The sequence below is a fragment of the Hylobates moloch genome, unplaced genomic scaffold (assembly GCF_009828535.3).
Source record: "Hylobates moloch isolate HMO894 unplaced genomic scaffold, HMol_V3 SCAFFOLD_2, whole genome shotgun sequence".
In the NCBI taxonomy this organism is placed as follows: Eukaryota; Metazoa; Chordata; class Mammalia; order Primates; family Hylobatidae; genus Hylobates; species Hylobates moloch.
Window position 1 is genome coordinate 121079790 of NW_026652277.1, and position 13561 is coordinate 121093350.

The window sequence follows — 13561 nt, forward strand, 5'->3', positions numbered from 1 at the left end:
TTTCTACAAATTAGGAAAAGATACATTTAAGATGAAATAATGTGATTAAAATAGCCTAATATATGGATATCTGGATAATTTAAAAAACACAGTTAATACTTACTTATTTCATTACAATATATCTTTGAAAATGGAGTTTTTATATTTTCCTCCAACAAAAACAAAATATAAAAATAAACCACGTTTCACCAAACTAGCAGCTTGTACTTAGTAACATATTGACATTAATATGAAATTGATATGTAACTTTAAAATTACATTTTTAAGCCCATGTGACATTTCTATTTTATTTAAATCTATAAAAGAAAATACCCTTTAATCAGTTTGACAAGTTATTAGTATTTAATTTTTATTATAGATGGCACACAATAAGCACAAATATTTATTTTTAATTACCTGCTGTTGAGAAGGTTTAATTAGATCAAGTAAGATGTGTAAGGAAATAGGTGTATAATCTCTTGAACAATTCCAGAAGCTTCCATTTATTATATTCCTCTTCACTGCAAGATCACTATAGAGATAAATAGCAATAGGACATATTTATTGATGATGCAAAATGACACAGAGTCACAGATTTACTTGTAATAAAGATGATACAGAAAAAAATCAGGGCAGTGTATACAATAGTTATCAGCAATATTTTTGTGACAGATGAAGTACAAACTTATGTGTTTGTTTAGTATTCAGAGGTCAAGAGGGTTGAACAACCATCCTGAAGCATAGGCATATGGGACTTATTGAATTCTGAGCGCAGAGAGGAAAACTGAGAAAAATCCACAAGCACTCTGGGTCATACACTGAGAATCAGGCAGGAAGTGTCTGCTCTTGGGGAAGACATATGAGAGTTGAAAGAGAGCTCTTGATAGACTCACGTGCATTGTTGTTAGCAGAGGACATTACTAAGGAAAACCCCATAGGCACTTAGATTGCAACAAGTTCCTGGTAGCAAACCCTTCTACCGCTGGAAAAGTAGAGGAGACCCAAGAGACAGCCTCATGGTCTAGTGATGCCTGATGCATGGTAGAGAGAAATAATGAGTCAAAACCTCTAGACCCTCAGATCTTAATCACTGCTAAAGAAAATGTGTAACCTTGCCATCATATAATTTGAAACCTGTGGTGAACTGAATGTAGATAAAGCACAATAGCAAAAACCAATCCACCACAGACTTGTTTGACTCAACTGCCCACACTGAAGGCCTGGCAGAAAAAGAAGCATGTCCTTTTTCCACACTTAAATATTATTTACACTAGATTTTTGAACATCATGGTTAAAATTCATCAAAAATTACCAGATATGTGAAAAAGGCAAGGAAGTAAAACGTATTGTCAAGAAGGGAAATAGTCAATAAGACCAAATAAAAAGATTGCCCAGATGTTGTCAGAAAGGGATTATAAAATAAATGTGATAAATACATTATCTATATTATCTTTAGTTACAGTAAACATGGTAAAGGATCTATTGGACGAGGTGAACAACACGTGAACAAGTGGGGAAGAGCAGCGAATATATAGGACAAAATGTGAATTCTAGAAAATATATAGAGGCAAAAAATTATTCCATGGACTTAACAAAAGACTATACACAGCATGGGAATACTCATTGATCTTGAAACCAGACCAATGTAACTTATAAAACCAGAAATAAAAATGGTTAAGTGTAGAAAAGAACATAAAACATTATTCTGTGTTCAGTGAGATAATGTAAAATGCTTTTCCAGATGCGAAATGGGAGTTTAACAAGTTAAAAAAAAGTCACAAGAAAGACAAAAAGTTAGAAAAGACAAAAGAAAAGAAAAAAGTGCAAAGAAAAGTACATAAAGAAGAGATAATGACTAACATTTTCTAATATCAATGAAAAACATAAACCCATAAATCCATGAAGCTCAAGATATTTTAAAGAGTATAAACACAACGAAAAACTCACTTTGTAATATTAAAATGAAATGGCTAAAAAACAAAAAAGTCAAAAAAGTCACATAACATGTAAGTTATAATAATATATGGTTGATTTCTTATAAGAAACAATGAAGGCCAGAAGGCAATGAAATGAAATATGTAACATATGAAAATAAGGAAGTTACAAATTCAAAATTATATGTTCAGTAAAGAAAACCTTCAAAAATGAAAGAAAAATAAAGATGATTTCAGAAAGATAGTGTGTTTATTTCCAGAAGTTATGCAGTATCAAAAAAAGTTGTTTGCAAGAATATTCATGCCAGATAAAAGACTGTTTCCACAGGAAGGATTAGAAAACTTATGAAAGAGTGTGTTTTAAATATAAAACTCTTTTCTAAGAATTTATAATAAAAACCATTTAAAGACCTTTAATTGTTTATATTTAAAATAATAAAAATGAAATATGGGTTTATACTATATACAGAAGTAAAATATATGAGAAGGGTGAGATTGTTGAAACTGGAATTGGAAATGTACTGTTACAAAGTTTATATTGTTACAATGACATTATTCATAGAGCTCTATACACAAACACACACACACACACACACACACACACACACACACACACGCGCGCGCACGCTCACACACAAAGTAAATAAGTCCATAAGGCTTACAGCAGATTTTAGGGCAGACTAGAAAGATAGCAAAAAATAAAAACATTTTTAAAAAAGCATTGAAAGTAAATAGAGTAGAAATAATAAAATACTTTTAAAACAGCAATTTCACAAAAAAAGGCAGGAAAAGATCAAATAAAACAATGGAAAGAATAAAAAATAATCTTAAAGCCTAACATACCAATAATTGCATTAAACATAAATATAAAACAGTTAAGTATCTAATTAAATAAAAGCTTGCCAGATTTGATTAAAAGAATAGACTCCATGCATGCCTATGTTCATTGCAGCACTATTCACGATAGCAAAGACATGGAATCAACCTAAATGCCTGTTAGTGATAGACTGGATAAATAAAATGTGGTATTTATATACCATGCAATACTGTGCGGTCATAAAAAAAAAGAAAGTTTGTGTTCTTTTCAAGGACGTCAATGGAACTGGAGGTCATTATCCTTAGCAATGTAATGCAGGAACAGAAAACCAAATATCGCATGTTCTCACTTATAAGTGGGAGCTAAGTGATGAGAACTCATGGATACATAGAGGGGAAAAACACATACTGGGGCCTATTGGAGGTTAGAAGGTGGGAGGAGGTGGAGGATCGGATCAGGAAAAATAACTAACGGATACTAGGCTTAATACCTGGGTGTTGAAATAATCTGTAAAACAAACCCCCGTAACACAAGTTTACCTATGTAACAAACCTGCACATTGTGCATATGTACCCGTGATCTTAAAATAAAAGTTAAAATAATAATAATAATAATAAAAGAATAAAGACTCAGCTGCTTTTTTGTTGTTGTTAGGGTCTCTTTTTACTACTCAGGCTGGAGTGCAGTGGTGCAGTCTTGGCTCACTGCAACCTCCGCCTCCCGAGTTCAAGCAATTCTCCCACCTCAGTCTCCCAAGTAACTGGAACTACAGGCACGTGCCACCACACCCAGCTAATTTTTGTACTTTTCGGTAGAGATGGGGTTTCACCACGTTGTCCAGGCTGGCCAACTGCTTTTTAAATTAAAAAAAAAATCTAAGAATAAATGTTTGCATGTTTTTTTCTGACCAAAATGAAGTAACAAAGACTAGATTTATCTTCCTGCCACTGACAACATAAACAAGAAAATAGGTAAAAATATACAACGATGGATTTCAAGACACTGAATATCAGTCAACAAAGGATAGTGCTCCTCAAATAGAGCAAACAAATGTAGTGACACTTAGAATTGCCTCCACCCACTGCCTTGAAATAGTTCCCAGGCACATGGAAGAGGGACCCAGGGGAGTCTGGCATACTCTGAATTGATGAGATGGATTTGAGCTCAGAGAGATCACATATCAGCTACTGTTTGTAGACCAAAATAGCAGAGAAGAGAAAGCTGCACAGTAGCAGAATTATGGAGATCTGCAGAAAATCTCCATCAACTGTTTGCCAGTGTTGAAATTTCTTTATGAATGGCAGGAAACTACTGAACACTAAAGAAAAAGACTTATCTAAATGAATTAGAGGTAAAAGTGCTTGGCATTCACAAACTGTAAAAACCTCGTAATTCATATGGCACTGGGTGGAATATTCACAGAAGTCTTGCCTCAATTGTGGGAGATAATTAACCTTAGACTAAAAACGATTCTGGTTTCACTTAGCCATCTTAAAAGCAAAACTCAAAAGAATTAAACTGTCTCAAAGTAATTTAACATCATCCTGGCATGGCAGAAGGGCGGCTCATGAATATTTATAGTAATATAAAAATATAGATCACTCAATAGGGTAAAATTCCTAATATATGGCTTCCAATGAAAAGAAGTAGAAGAATATAATAAAAAATGAGGACAGAAATCACTCACACTGATACAGAACTGAAATAGATGTTAGAATTAACAGAGGCATTAAAATAGTTATTAAACTGGATTCCAGATGTTCAAAAGTTAAGTAAAATCATGGAAATTACTAAAAATATTCAAATAAAACTTTAAGTGGAAATGAAATGTCTGAGATGAAAAATATAAGGTGGATATGGTTAATGGTAAATTAGTCGTTATACTAATAGAAAAAGATAAGTGAATTTGAAAACATAGCCATAGAAACTATTCATAATAGAATGCATGAAGAAAAAGTAATTTAAAAAAATGAAACAACTTCAAGTGTAACCAAAGTCCTCAAAAGAAGGCAACAAACAATTTGCAGAAATAAATGTGAAATCTGATAAAAACTACAAATCTACAGATCCAATTATCTGAAAAATAAAACAAACACCAGCACAGAACCGTGGCAAACACTACGGCAACCTATACCATATCAAATTACTCAAAAAAAGAGAGATCTTAAAGACAGCCAGAGGAAAACAGACATATTATGTACAGAGGAACAAAAATAAGAGCACTAGCAAGCTTCTAGTTAGAAAGAATGTAAGCAAGATGACAGCAAACAAGAAGACATTTACAAACCACTGAAAGAACAACAAACTATCAACCTAGAATTCTATATGTAGCACAAATGCCTCTTAGAAAATGAAAGTAAAATAAGGAATTTCAGATGTATGCAAGAAGAAAAAATAAATCACCAGTATATCCACAACACAAGAAGTGTGAAAATAAGTGCTTGTGGGTGACAGAAAATAACATCAGATGAAAGTATAAATCTATAGCAAAAAATAAAAAATATCAGATAAGGTATTTACATGGTAAATATAGGATAATTTTGTTATTTCAAGTTCTATTAAAGATATTTAAAGTTTTGAGCAAAACACCCAATGCATTATGTGTTTATTTTTAAAGTATTATTGAAATATAAATCAAGAATACCATAAAGACCAGGTGGAAAAAATGGAAGTATATTATTACCAGTTTCAAACACTATATGTGAAGTGGGATAATATCAGATAGACAGTGACACATTAATGTGTATAATAGGAAGCCTAAAGCAGCCATTAAAATAACTAAACAAAGAATTATAGAGGATAAACCAACAAAAGATATAAAATTAAATCATTAAAAAGTAGGCAGAAAAAACTTTAAAGGCAGAAAAAGAAAGTGGGGAAAAATAAATGGAACAAATAGAAAACAATATTGTTTTTGTGATTAAAAAACGCTAAGATCTACCCTTTCAGCAAATTTTAAGTATATAAAAGAGTATCATTAACTATAGACACTATGCCATGTAGTAGACCTCTAGAACTTAGTGATCTTGCATAACTGAAATTTTGTACCCTTTGACTATTACCAACCCATTTCTCCCTTCCATATGTACCTGGTAACTACCCTTCTACTTTCTGCATCTATTATTTTGACCTATTTCAGATTCTTTGTATAAATGGGATCATATAATATTACTGAATATGCATTCCTTCTTGGTCTGGCTTATTTCACTTATCATAATGTCCTCCAGATTTATCCATGTTGTCACAAAGGCAGAATTTCCTTTTTTAAAATGCTAAATAATAATCCACTGTGTGTATATACTGCATTTTCTTTATCCGTTAATCCTTCAAAAGATATTAAGTTTACTTCCATATCTTGGCTATTGTGAATAAACTTTGCAGTTCCTCATAATTCACAAAATAGCAGCATATCGATCTCCACATTTGAATTTAATTTCTTGGAAAAACAGAGAATAATTACAAAAAAAGAAAAGATAATGAACAAAGTTACTAATTAAATAATATTTTGGGGGAATATGGTAGACAATATAAAGATCAAAATTTTCTCAGAGTCTGTAAAATGTGTGTGTGCACGTGAGAGAGAGAGAGAGAATGAGAGAGAGTTGATGAAGCTTCAGGAGTGTCCTTGAGAAACTTCTCAATTTTAGTTTATTTCTTTAAAATATCCATTTACCAAAAAAATGTGGTTCTTTCATAATGGAAATTTTTCGGAGTAGAGACTTGTTGGCACTTGACGCAATTGCTTCTTGTTTGAGATTCTTTAAACTATAAAACAATAAATAAACTCTATACTGTCCCATACTGTATTATAATTCCATTTTATTAATATCAATTTATTGATTTCCTACTACATCGGTTAAGGAGCCAGTCAAGACTCAGAAACTATATAAGTTATTTTGGCAGAGATAATTTAATATAAAGAATTTTATTAGGCTCTTCTTGCATGACTATTAAGAAATACCTGAGACTGGATAAGTTATAAAGAAAGAGGTTTAATTGAGTCATCGTTCTACAGGCTCCACAGGAAGCATGACACTGTCATCTGCTCAGCTTCTGGTGAGGCCTTGGCTGTTTAAAGTCATGGCAGAAGGCAAAGGTGGCACCAGTGTGTCACATGGCAAGACCAGGAGGAAGAGTGGGCAGGGGAGGTGCCGCATAATTTCAAACAACCAGACATCACTGGAACTCACTTCTTTGTGAAGACAGCATCCAGCCGTGAGGGATCTGCCCTATGACCCAAACACCTCTCATCAGGCCGCATTTCCAACATTGAGGATTACATTTCAACATGAGATTTGGGGAGACAAATATCCAAACTATTTCAAGAATTATCAACTAAAAAGGCAAAAAGAGAACAGTAATATATCAAGCACAGAGGTAACTCCTGAGGGAAGCAGCTACCTAGGCTAGACATAGAAAAACAAAAGCAGAGCGATCCCGCAGAGCTCAAACTCAAACCCCTGAGAAAAAAGTGTAGCTAGTTTCAGTAACAGAAAAGTACAGACTGAAATCAATTGTTATTACTGGAACTAACTGCCTTTGCTGGTGTGAAGTAGCAATCTTGGCCTGATCATGACAGAAATAGTAGATTAGCAAATTATAAGTACACAAACGAGTATTGTTAACTATAGACACTATGCTATATAGTAGATTTCCAGAACTTAGTCATCCCGCATAACTAAAATTTTGTACCCTTTGACCATTACCATCCCCTTTCTCCCTTCCATCTGTTCCTGGTAACCATCGTTCCACTTTCTGCACCTGTTAGTTTGACTATTTCAGATTTCTTGTATAGATCGGATCATGTAATATTTCTGAATATGTATTCCTACTGGGTCTGGCTTATTTCACTCATAATGTCCTCCAAGTTCATCCATGTTGTCACAAGGCAGAATTTCCTTCCTAAATTACCTTATTGCTGCTATAACAAATTATTATAAATTTATTTGCTTAATACAACACAAATAAACTATATTGTTCCTCTGGAAGTGAAAAATCTGAAATGAATCTTATAGTCTAAAATGAAGATGTTGTTTTTGCTGCATTTATCCTGGAAGCTCTATGGTACAACCCATTTATTTTCCTTTTCCAGCTTCTGGGGGCCACCTGCATTTCATGGATTGTGCTCCTTCCTCCATCTTCAAAGCTCAACACTCCAACCTCTGCTTCTATTGCCTTATCTCCTTTCTCCCTTGTCTTCCACTGTCATATTTCCTTCTCTGACTCTGACCTTCCTGCCTCTCCCTTTTAAGGACACTTGTGATACTTCAGGATAATACACCCATCTCAAGATCTTTAATGTAGTGACACCTGCGAAGTCCCTTTCCACATGTAAGGCAGCATATTCACAGGCTTCAAGAATTAGGACATGGACATCCTTTAGGAAGGTAAGTATTATTCTGTCTATCACAAATAAAAAGTGGACAAAAGGACTAGCCATAGAGAGGAATGGAAAGCCAAACAGGAAACATCTAAAAACAAGTAAGTCTCTTCTTCCTCCTCTAGCCTTCCATTCTCACTCTAGCAAACCCTATTGGTAGAGTTGGAATCATTTGTCAAACAAAGAATTTTTTTGATCGATTCCCAGTCATGAACTCATTATTAAGCAGAGAATGGACACATGATGAGAAACAATAGCTTAATAAATAGCACTGTGATGTGAATGTTCACGTCTCCCGAAAGTTCATGTGTTGAAACTGAATACTCAATGTGATTGTATTAAGAGGTGAGACCTTTGGGAGGTGATTAGGTCATGAGGGTGGAGCACTCCTGAATGGGAATAGTGCTTTTACAAGGGGCTGAAGAAATCAGAGTTCTTACTTTCCACCCTGTAAGGACACAGAAAGAAGGCACTGTCCATAAGGAAGTAGGCTCTCACCAGGCAAGAATCTGCAGGCACCTTGATCTTGGAATTCTTAGCCTCCAAAATTGTGAAAAATAAACATTTGTTGTTTATAAGCCCCCCACCCAGTTTATGGTATTTTGTTAAAGCAACCCAAACTAAGGCAGGTAATGTAACTTGGCATTACTAAGAACTAAGGATACACACACACATACACACACACACACACACGCACAGCCTTCAAAAGATATAAATTTTATCAGAGAAACTAGAAAAGTACAAAAATAACTGCAGTAACATACATTAGATAAATAATACAATAACGCATACAAAAATGAGAGGAGGGAAGAGATAAATTGATCCAAATCAATGGGAAGAAATTGTACTGTGGAAGAAGCAATAATGCCTTTTCTCTGGTCTTTGGTAGAAAATAGGAATATTTTAAAATTTTTGTTGTGTGCAATTTGAATATCTTTCCAAATTTTGTTATTTTGAGTTATATTACCAATAATAAATGCTTTCTTTTCAAAACAATTGGTAATATGCAATAAGCTTGACACTTAATGTAAATTTATGGGATAAAGTTGAATCTAATTGACATTAAATATTTTAAAGATAAAATTTAGAAAGTCAATTACTAAAGTTGATAATTCCCTGGAGATATAAGTATGAGAAAAGATATTTTTATTATATCAAGCTATGACATTACTCATATAAACAAGAATGACAAATATCAATAGCTGATGAAAATAACTAGGATTTTTCATGTTTAAAATCTTACACGTTTTTAACTTTCATGTGTACATTATTGTCATGTATTCATATAGCTTATGTGTGATTAATATGTATGTTTTCAAAAGTCTACATTTTAATAATACATAACAAAATAAAGTAAAATTATATAAAATCAAATTTCTTTTTATGTCTATGTAATTCAAGGGTTAAAAACAATAATAGTTATTTGCTGTGAGTCTGTCTTTTAATATGCATGCTATCTGAATGATATATTCCTATGTGCTTATTGTATACATTTCAAACAAAATAAACAATATATGTGATAATAGTTTTTACTTTTATTTCCCTAAAGTTAAATACCTGCAATTCACATTCAAAATAATCACTTAAATATGACATTATAGTCATTTTTCTGATTGGTTGAAATATATATATATATATGTGTGTGTATATATATTTGTATTTGTATTTGTGTTTATTTATTTTTTTGAGGCAGAGTCTCGCTCTGTTGCCCAGGCTGGAGTGCAGTGCCGCGATCTTGGTTCACTGCAAGCTCCACCTCCAGGTTCATGCTATTCTCCTGCCTCAGCCTTCAGAGTAGCTGGGACTACAGGTGCCTGCCACCACGCCTGGCTAATTTTTTGTATTTTTAGTAGAGACGAGGTTTCACCGCGTTAGCCAGGATGGTCTCGATCTCCTGACCTGGTGATCCACCCACCTCAGCCTCCCAAAGTGTTGGGATTACAGGCATGAGCCACCGCACCTGGCCTGGTTGATTTATTTTTAAATTTTTAAAATATGAAATATATCACAGAAGCACAAACATGCACAAAACACAAGTGTATATCCCCATTATCCCCTAATGCCTCCCAATTTTAAGCTTCCTTCCACTGTGCTGAAGTTAACATTGAAATTTTTGTATATCAGTTTTAAACATGCCTAAAAATAGCTTTATTATGTAAGCTTGTATCTCAAAACCTGTTGTTTAGTTTGGCCTGTTTTTTTAAAATGTTTAACTTACATACAAGTTATCCTTAAGTGTGTTTACTCTTCTTAAGGCTGTCTTCATTTCACTGAGCATTATGTATATGAGAGTCATCTTTGGTGTTGTTTCTATAATCCATTCATTTTTTCTGAGGTAATGCATTTGGTTGTATGATTATGCCATAATTACTTATGTATTCTGTATTTGTTAAACAGTTGCAATTTTTCTGGTTTAAGAAAAATGCTACTATAAATAATTTTTTATTTTTACAAATATCATGGTCCATACATGGAAGAATTTTTTTGCTGGGTTTATGTATGACATGGATGCCAATATTCAAATGTAATAAATAATACCAAACTTATCCAAACTTGTAGTGTCAATTTCTACTCCCACAAATATTGATCAGTTTCAATTATTCCACCTTATCAATACTTTATATTATCAGATTTGTGTGGGTTTTTTTTTTTTTATGATGGGCATTTGAGTGGTTCTGTTGTTTCGCTTTACATTCTCCTTCTTACTAATAAAGTTTCTTACCAGCTCATATTTTTAATAATCACTGATACATCCTCTTTGGTTAACTGTCAGTTTAAGTCTACTACTAATTTGTCTTTGAGTTTTGTGACATTTTATAATTACTTTGTGGGAGTTGCCCATATTTTGCCACTCTGTAGGTTGTCTTTTTAGTCTCAATGTTTTTTTTTTTTTTCTCGTAAGTATAACATCTAGGATTTTTTGTACTGCTTATAAGCAAAATAAGAAATATTTTCATTTTGGGTTATTGCATTTTTTATACTATTTGAAATTATTTCTCAGCTCCAAGTTTATGTTGATAATCGTCTATCTCATCTCATCTCCAAAGTTATTTATTTACCTTTAAATCTGCAATCAACCCGGAATTGCTACCTTTTTAATAGTGTGATTTAGGGGCTGTATCCAAATGCCCTTGTATTAATACTAAACGAATCTGCATCATTTATTAAGAAAAACTATTTATTGAAAAGATTGTCATTTACTCAAAAGACCTCGGTTCCATAAGACCAACCTTGTTATAAATCAAGAGGATCTATTTTGTGGTCTCTACTATATTTCATTGGTTTATTTATTGAGTTTTTCACAATTCCAAACTATCTTAATTACTGTGAAATGTTAAGTCTTGATGTTATATAGCATCTCACCTTTGTCTTGCTCTAAATTATCTTGCTGGCCTTGGCTCTTTGCTTTTTTATATAAATAATTTTTGAATGAATTTGTTAATTCCTCCTCAAAAAACACTTGAATCTTTTATTGGATGTGAAATTGACTATAGATTATAGATAAATAAGAGCAAAACATTGCTTTTACATTATTTTTACATTTCTGAATATTCCAAATCATAAATATGTTATGTACTTCTATTCATTAGATATTTTCATTTATTTCAATAATGATTTATAGATGTCTATAAAATAGGTCTTGCACATATTTGTTAAATTTATTTCTATCATTTGATATTTTGAAGTTAACTTTACATCTTTTAACATTTCATTTATGAATTTCTTACAGTTATCTAAAAATTGTGTATCATACATATACACACGTGCCTGATGTTTTGTATATAGACCTAATTTCTTCCCTGCTGTACTAGAATAAGGATGAGAAAAAAAGACAGAAAACTGCCATTATTGACAATATGAGAGTGTAGACAGAAGAAAAGAGAAAAAAATGACCTTTGAACTAAATTACTAGACTAGAGATGCTATCAGCTAACATCACTGGTTTGAGATCTTTAATGGCTATATTTCAACATTTAAGTATTAAAGATGATGTTTCCATAAAGATTTTTGTTGATCTTTATATTAAATAGACCTATTCAGATGAAGAAATGTTCTTCTTATCTTAGTTTTCTACAAAACATTTAATGCTAATGAATGTTTAATTTTGCCCAAATATTATTCTACTTTTAGTGAAATAACTATGATTATTTTCTTCTTTGTTTGAAAATATGAATTTCATTAATTTATTTTTAAAATAATAGTAAATATTTCCTGTTTCTATTCTTTTGTTTTACAGATGAGATGTAATAATGTATACCACAGTGTTTATCAGCAGCCTATTACGGAAAAAAAAAGTAGAGCTAGCATAAAGTCAAAAGTATAGCACAAATACAGAACTTACACCTTGAAAATCTAAAATTTCATTACTCATTTATATGATAATTTAATTTCTTATATTTTTAATTTATAAATCTTAATGTTTGTGAAGTGTACTAAACATTAATTTCCTAAACTACAGATAATGGAGAAAAAATACATCTGCTCTGGGTTTTAGTATATGAAAATTTTCACAATATTATTTTAACAAACTGCTTTTATTGCAAAGAAAATTTTGTTGGATGTGATCCCTCTGGAAGAGAGCATGGGATATCTACTGTGTAGCCAAAATATTATATTACCATTAAAGAACAAGATAGATTTATACATAATAGGCTCATTAAAATATCCCAATTATTGGCATTATTTTGTTTTTACACATTTATTTCACAAACCAGGCATAAAATGAATGAGAATTTTGAAATAAAATAGAGTTCAGCCTCATAAAATATGACTGTGTCTGAGGGTTCTATCAAATCTCTCAAGGGAAAAACCAAATCTGATAAAAATTGGTATCCAATAATTTAATGTTGCACTCCAAATATTTTATTGGAACATGATACTGTTAGCCTGCAAGCTGTTGTGCTGACATTTGATTACATTTTTAAATGGCTGTGAAACTAAACATGACAGGATTTACTTTCCAGTTTGTTTTCTACACCCAAGGTCATTTAAGCTTTTGTGGTATAACAGAAAGAATGTTAATGTAATACCAGCATGTATTACTAAATATAATCTTATAGTGTAGCTTGTTATTTATCTTATTAAGTGTCATGTCATTTTATTTTGTTTAAATATAATGTTACAACCTAAAAAATACACTGGTTGTAGTTTGTGTTTTGGAGATTAATATATCCAAATATAAAAAAGTTATAGCTTGATATACAAAAACATTAAAGAAATACATATGCATACATATTGTCAGACAAATTGAGGTTATAGATATTTGTCTAAGTGGGGCCTAATTAAACTGAAGAGCTTCTGCATAGCAAAAGAAATAACCAATAGAGTAAACAAACAACCTCCAGAATGGGAGAAGTATCTGTGAACTGCATCTGACAAAAGCCTAATATCTAGAATCTATAGAGACCTTAAAAATCCAACAAGCAAGAAAAAAATAACCCCATTAAAAAT

At 32.1% G+C, this 13561-nt stretch overlaps 1 long non-coding RNA gene across 1 annotated transcript in view; it reads right to left on the reverse strand.

Annotated features, from left to right (window-relative positions):
• Positions 1-475: 475 nt before the first annotated feature.
• Positions 476-13561, reverse strand: part of LOC131382856 (uncharacterized) — a 177330-nt gene continuing 164244 nt past the window's right edge. The window contains exon 3 of the long non-coding RNA XR_009212440.1: positions 476-511. This is a non-coding gene — a long non-coding RNA (uncharacterized LOC131382856). The remainder of the gene's footprint in view (positions 512-13561) is intronic.